We start from the raw sequence: 8,445 nt of genomic DNA, 5'->3' as shown, positions 1-8,445 counted from the left end.
TATCAATTATCATTAAGGATGAGAGACGCAAGTCACTTAGTCACGCAACTACGCAAGTACTCGTCAAACGAGTCTTTAACTTGGAAACGGGTCGATTAAAAGCTTAGAAAAAGTTAGCCCATCCCAATTTGATACCATCACTCAATCTTACTAGACAGCAACTATACAAATACAACATCTCTTCATAAAGTTAGCCCACTCAAATTCAAGGGCCTAGACCAGCAAGTCATACGGTGACACCTCGAATTGACCCCACACAGTAAACGGAGCTCATTTAGCTCATTAGGACCTCTTATACGTGGTTTGTTGATATGTGAGTATCCTACATTGGTAAAATAAGACTTCTAATTAACACGACACAATATACGGAGCTCATTTAACTTATTAGGAGCTCTTATTTGTGGTTTGCTCATATGTGAATGTCCCACATTGTTAAAATAAGCTAGACAAATAATTGGGAACGGAGTGGATATGTTTATACTCATTCCCGCTATGATATCATCATCAGCACTATTAGCCACAGTGGTGGAGCTAGGGAGAGCTAGCAGGGGCCTCGCTTCCTTGCTGGTTGAGATTTTCAAAGTTTTAAGTTAAATGTTCTAAATTTTTTTCAGGTATACCTTATATTATTACTTATCCGCCCCCTCCTAAAATTTTCGTCTTTCCTAAACTCAAATCCTGACTCCGCCACAAATCATACATCATACATTTGCGCGTTTGACTTTTGATGTAATGTCATAAGGCCAACCTGAAGGCACGCTAAGTGAGTGAGTTTTTCTAGAAAATGACTGTGACACTGTGTGAGACCGTCTTATTCTAGAATTTGTGAAATAAACATGTTTTGCTCTTTCTTTTTATAGTGGTTACATATCCCTACATTACTCACAGAGTCACAGTAAATACTAAATATGACTTTGAAGCAACGCATTGAGCATGATAATACAGGAGAAAAGCAAGAAACAAAAGTAGTAACTTCAGAAGCCGATTTTCGGATTAGTTTGTGGACGATCCATCTCACACCCCATTTCCTTTTTATCAAGCTTATAACCGTCACATACAAGAATAGTACTTCGTATTCATTATTCATAATCCGCAAGTCCCAAGTTGGTTAGGATTTGGGTCATTGTACTTACTAGTAGGTTAGGTAGATGTGCCTTTTGCATAACTAAAGGCTCAATCATTCAATTAGATCAAGTATCAGCTGCCAGTTAGATAGTTGTGTGTGAATATGACACATCAAACCAATTATCAATACAAAAAAAAATTCATTTGAAATTCCCACATGCTATCTACTTGTAAGAATCCACATTTCCTCATGTTGTCTTGAATACAACTGTTGACAAGTCAATTAGAGTTGTTCACGGGCCGCCCCATCAATTGAACCTGTTAAATAAGCGAATATTCCCGTCTAACTGTCTAAGTTTAGTCCGTGTCCGGTCCAGACCTGGTTTTAATCACTCCTACTAAACATATAGAGTAAAACCAAAACCAAACTACCAACAAAGAGTAAGGAGGATAAGAATCGCAAATTCTTATATCAGACCGTCTCAAAATACCAACTCGAATACACACTTAATAAGATTGATTGTGTAATGGGTACATTCAATCTATATAAATGTATGCAGGGTATTATAGTATATCCACAACATCTGCATTACTTAATTCACCCCAAAAAAACTAACCTTTGGATCCGTTTTACCATTAAAACGGATATATTCCCGTCTTAAACAAGAATTTATACTAAAGAATTAACGAATGTATAGTTTAATGCAAAGTAGTAGTACTGTATACTGTATACAATCTAGATGCAAAACAAGATTAAACAAAGAAAACCACTAACTTTCAAGATTGAATCGAGACGGACCGGCATTCCCGTGCTTAAAACCGATTGAATCCGATTTCTCAAGAGTCAATTTAGCTCTAAACATGGCAATAAAATCATCAGCTTTAGTATTAACATCAGGACTTGGAGGACTAAACAATGAGGGTATTTTCGGTATTTCACTCTTTTTAACAGAACCAGGTGAAATACTGCTGCTTTCATCTTCTGATGCTGAATACCCACTTCTTGGACTATTATTATTACTACTCTCAATCTTTACATAATCCCCTTGCATCACAAACTGCCATGGCTTCAGCTTAAACGGTGGCGGCGGAGGCGGTGTCGGTATCGGCCTTAAAGGGGATTCATCACCATTTACTGCAATATTTTTACTGACTGTTTTTTTACCCTGTTTTTTTGGTGGAGGTGGGGGTGTTGGAATTGAATGTACTTTCTTTTTGGTTTTACCCTTTTTGGAAAAAAGAGTATTGAATACAGAATGTTGCGATTGCGTTGGCGGGGGCGGTGGAGGAGGTGGTGGTGGTGGTGGTGGTGGAGGAGACAGAGGTGGGGATTCGGGTGTCGATTTCGACCTGTGAATTGATACTTTTGTTTCTGGTTCAGTAAATTCTTCAAGATTTTCATAACTTCTTCTTTTGTGGTGTTTTCTTTTCTTCTTTGATTGATTGTAAAATGATGTGAAAAAATCCTTAGTCACCGCAACACCACCTTTCTTCCTTTCACTACTCTGTTGCGTATTTTCCGAGTAATGCGCTACTACAACCGGCTTTGATCTCGGTAATTCAACCTTTGACTTGGTATTGGTATTGGTATTGGTATTATTGTTGTTCCACTTGTATCTGCCATACCCAATTGTCTCAAATGTTTGATTAGCTTCCTTTTTTGGTAAAATTGTCGATTGTACCCGCTTAGTTCGCGGAGGAGGTGGTGGTGGAGGCGGTGGAGGAGACGGCGATGGCCAAAAATACGACGTAGGAGACGGTGGAGGGAATAATTTCATCAAAGGTGACTCTGGTGGTGTTTGACTTGGTTGAGATTCAACTTTAGTCTCCTCGTCAACATTCTTACAGTTTGATTCGTCTTCATTTTCATTATTAACAATTTCTTCGACATTAGTCGAAATAATTTCGACTGGTTCATCATCTCCGTCGTTATTTTCATTTTCATCAACAACAGAAACAGAAGGAGACGGTGAATCGCTTTTAGATTCGTCTAAAACATCATTCCCATCATCCAGCTCGACATTTTTAATCTCGACAAATTTATTTTCAGCACCACTATCGTGATCGCTTCCATCGCTTTTTTTAAACGATCTAGCGGGTTGACTAAACCCGCTATCAGATCGTCTAAAATGAAGAATCTCAACATCAGTATCATCATAAAACCTCCATTTACTACTTTCCTGTCTAAGATCCGGGTAAGAGCTACTACTCCTTCTCAAACCCGTAAACCCGACCCGATCCAGATCACCATACAAACTTTTTTCTTTCGTAGGAGTATTGACAGGGGTATTTTGGTCATCTTCACGTCTACTAAGGAAGCCACAGAGTATAGCAAACAATACAAGGACAATGTTGAGAGAACTCCAACTAGATTTGACTAATTTAGGATTGAATACTTGACGTGCAAGGGATAATACGTAAGGGACAAGTATGAACATGAATAAAATTGCCGCAACGAGGAGGAATGTGACGAGTACGCCTGTGTTGAGGAATACGGAAGCGGGGTTGCGGCGGCGGTGACGGTGGTGGTTTAGGTGGTTGAAGGTTGTTGTTGTTTGTAGCCAGAATGGTGGTGGGTCGTCGTCATTTTGGTCCATTTGATGTTTTTGTGATTTAATTTGTCGACGATATTTAGCAACTGAATGGCGAATGTGGTTAGGTGGGTTATGTAGATGGGAAAGAGGGTTGATTAATTTGTCGACGATATTTAGCAATTGAGACGGAAAATTGAGGAGGTGGGGTGTTTTTTTTTCTTTTGGGATGGGGGTTGGCTTTTTTGGTGGGAGGGCTTTTTGGGATGGTTTGTTTATATAGAAGTTTGCTTTACTTGTGGACAATAATGTAGGTTGGAGATGAATAGATAATTAAATAAAATAGCAAGTCTCTTTTGTGATAAACATATCCGTCATAAGCTTGTGACAGATTAAGTAATATTCATGTGAATAAATAAGACAAAATAAATACTACTTTATAGGTATTTCACTTTTGTCTTATCTACCCCTACTTTATAAGTAATATATCCGTCACAAATGAGAATTTGTGTAAAAATAATAATTAAGGGAGCTACTACTAGTGGATTATGAGAATAATAGTGGTAATGATAATGTAGTGTGACGGGTATTGAGAATGAAAGAAAGATGGATAAAGATTTTGAAGCTTTATTTTTAGTTTTAAATATTCATGGCTTTATTTTGTTTATTTGTTTTTTTTATGAATTTTTTATTAGGCTCCAATTCAACTTTGTTCGAAAGCTACACTTTATTTTTTTAGTTTTAAATCGCTTTTATTATGCAAACTAGAGTAACACATGCTCAAAATAAAACTCTTAACCACAAAATGTTTTACGGTTTATCTACTACTCCGTATAAAACAATTTTACACAATATTAAATAAAACGGATCTCTTAGTAGAATCCATTTTATAAAATACAATGTTTTATTTAATAAGACAACCTTACACAACATTATTCTAAGTTGACTGGTGTGAGTAATAAGGGCTTTCATCTCTTAAACAAGTTGTTAAGGGTTCGATTCCTGACTCTTGCGAATGAAAAAGTCAAACTTAGGAGGCGTCAACTCATTAAATTGTTTTCAGTACCCGAATGAGATTCCCACAACTGTCGGTAATTGATACTCTTGATCAACACGAAAATGCCATGACATTACTCTAAGTAATACTGCCTCCATTCAACTCCACTCTACCACTTTGTTTTTTCACGTCTGTCAACGCGTGTTCTACGCGGTAAATATCGTTAGTTACATATTTGCAAAAATTATAAAAGTTAGATATTTTTAATGTACTCGTAAAGACGAATCAAACAAGATCCCACTTGAATATATTTTTACTTATGTACTGAGAGAAAATTACAACCGAAGGTTTATTTGTGAATAGTGTACAAAAACTAATACTTCCTCCATTCAACTCCACTCTACCTATTTCTATTTTTTACACTATTCACACATGCACATTCAATCTCGATTTTCTCTCAATACATAAGTGAAAATATATTCACGTGGGATCTTGTTTGATTCGTCTTTACGAGTACATTAAAAATATCTAACTTTTATAAGTTTTGCAAATACGTAGCTAACGATATTTACCGTGTAAAACACGCGTTGGCGAACGTGAAAAAGCAAAGTGGTAGAGTGGAGTTGAATGGAGGAAGTATGATAGAGTGGAGTTGAACGAAAGAATTATTATTCTAAATAATATTCCCTTCATTCCGGTCTGACATTACTCTAAATAATACTACTCCGTATTTCCTTTATCTCGGTTTTGTTTGTAACTCGGTAATAAATGTGGAAGAGATGACGAGTATAACCACGTGATTAAGGTAATAATGGTGATGGCGGCCCTGTTATGCATAAAAACATACATATAGGTGGTGCCCACATCCGCACATACGGAGTAGTACTATATACGGAGTATGTAAAAGCTGTGAACTTAAAGCTGAGTGGGGTGATTAACGGAAACATTGACGCGATTGGCGTGTTTCTCGCACAATTACGCGGATAGACGACTTAAACTAATAATGTCCAGGTCGTTTTAGCTAGTCGTGGCCTAACTTTTGTCATCACCATTTTGGCTGTCATTCATTGCACTTTTGTTGCTTCCTAGTTCCTACATTATATGGTCAATCGGTCTTCCTTTGATTTTCAAACTCAATATTAACCATTATTTTTAGCACAAATTCTCATTTTTTGGTCGCAAGCTTGTGATTGATCAAATATAATCCATGTGGGGGTAGATAAGACAAAAGCAAAGTACCTAGGAAATAACATTCTGTTTTATCTATAATCAAGTTAACACACTTGTTAACAGTCACATAATAATGGTATTGATTCTGGTAGTAATGGTCAACAATGAATGAGGAATTGATTGTGTAATAAAATTGTAACAGCTAGAAAAGAATCCGATGTAAAAAAAAATTCAGACCAACAGCAAAAAGGGGCACACCACACCACGAGCGGCGGCACGCGCATGGGAGACTATAGTCTATCCTCTATAATCAAGTTAGCACTTGTTAACACAACTTCATATATAAAGTGGTATGTCCGTCACTATTCTACTAACGTGGGACAATATTTACCACACTTAAGTTTTGGAGCAACATCCAACTCCAACAGTCGTCAAGCACAGTCGCCCAAGTCAATAATAATTAATAATTATTGTAGTGTGTTATAGCTACATTTTTTTTTTGCTCAACTCTTTTTTATCCAATGAATAGCAAAAACAAGTACGAAATAAAAGTATTTGTGTATTACTCGTAGTAGCATAAGATAAAGGTAGGGACGGGAACACAAATATCGTGTGATTCTCAATTGGTAATATTGTATAAATGTATAATAACTTGGATTGAATACTCTCAATTAACAAAAGGAGAAGTTGAAAGAGACGTAACCAGAAACTTATTGCACAAAGGAACCGCGTATTTAATGCACACAATATTTGAAAGCTTCATGCATGCATGGTGTACTCCGTAACAAATAACCAAAATGCTCGAACTCATTTATAAAAACTATGGACAGATGACAACTATTCATTGATGACAAATATTATACGGCTTATGTTGTAAGTGGTAACATGGTCTACGCCCATTTTCCGCAAACAAGGTTTACTTATAACGAGTATTTCGTTTAGTGGAAGACCTTAGTTATACTGGGAAGAGCTCAACCCCAGTTATTTTTTTAGATTTCAATCTAAAATTATTATCCAGCCCCCCTTAGATCGGTCATTGAGTAATACAAGTATATATTCACACACTAATAAACAATTTAAATCTCAGTCTTCCTTATTGTTTGCTTCAAGATATGCCAGTGTTCACGTTCACGATTCATCACCTTTGTTATTCCCATTTATTTTTAAGCACTCCTTAAAATGGTAGCTATTTTGGCCGTAATTTTTCTGACATGTAACATAATTCTTTTTTTATTAAAAAAAATATTTTGTGAAATATAATATAATCATCGTTTGCTTGTCATCATTATTATTTTATATCATTCGTGTCAGATCAGTACAACAAATTTTGGTAATTCTTTGTCTTCCAATTGTAAAAAAAAAAAGTCTTACAAAAATTTTCTCTGTATTATATAACCATCTGACACGGGACTTAACCATAGAACAAAATGAGGATGATTGTCAACAATTAAACATCATTTCTCTAATAAATTCTTCAACACCTTAGGAATATCTTATCAACACCTTTCTAAATATAAAAATAATATCATTCACTTGTTATCATGTTATGTTGAAACAGTATCTCGTTAAATGTTAAATGTTAGTGATTATTTATTTTCAACATATATACTAAACAATTAAGAATTTAAATAATGATCATCAATTTATTTGGTTATATTATAAAGTTATGTATGGATAAAATATTTTTAGCTTGTGTGTATGTATTGAATTATTACATTCTTTACGTGAATTCAATTCTCATTGGTCCGATGTGACATATGTTTGCATATGTGACATGTCCCTAGTTTTCGGCAATAAAAAATGTACAAGCAAGGTTTCGAAGAGACCAATTCTCCACTAATAGCAACATCTTGAAGTGTCACAAATCCTGAAGTCTTCGTTTGAACTAATTTTATTGTATAATAGGTATACCGAAAAAAAGTGATAACTTTATAATAAATAGTAATTATTTGTTTTGATAAGTGGTTATTTATAATAATATAAGGTGGTCAATTTTTAAGGGATTGTATTATACAATGGTCTTATATTATAATTTATGTTTATCGTAAGAAGTCGTCTTCACTTTGTGTTGTGTGTTTGATTGGATAACCAAATTTAAGCAATTGTCCAAAATTCCGAACTTTCTTTTATTGTTTCTTAGCTAAGCCTAAGAGTATATGATCTTCAATCAATAATTAAGGGGCTAACATAGTAACATACACGTTTTTGACCAATTTAAATAATTTATGCTTATGTCCAATTTATAATATTTATATTTAACCAAACTCTTGCCATGGCAAAGCACATTATTGTGACTGCATGCATTGTTTTTAGATATCAATAACATCCCATAGTTCATATACATACTCGTAAGTCGTATATCTTTAACATTTCCTATTTAAGTACTCTTCTTAACTTTGTTATTCAAATTCGAATTATATCTTTTCGTAACGTGACACTTTAAACAACAATATCAGCTAATAACTTCAACTACTATTTGGAAAAATATTCAATTAATTCCGTTTATTTCATCAACTGACTCCCCATTTTCACGACCAAAAATATATAGAATCGATACCACCATAGTTTAACCAAAAATCTAGCTAGACTCACTCAAACTATCTCATCAAATGTAATAACAAAACTTGTCACAAAATACACTAATAATAGCCCTAATCTTAGAACCTTTTTCTCCCTTTTTCC

This window comes from Silene latifolia, chromosome 7 (genome assembly GCF_048544455.1).
Source record: "Silene latifolia isolate original U9 population chromosome 7, ASM4854445v1, whole genome shotgun sequence".
Lineage (NCBI taxonomy): Eukaryota > Viridiplantae > Streptophyta > Magnoliopsida > Caryophyllales > Caryophyllaceae > Silene > Silene latifolia.
Note: the sequence above shows the minus strand (reverse complement) of the source record.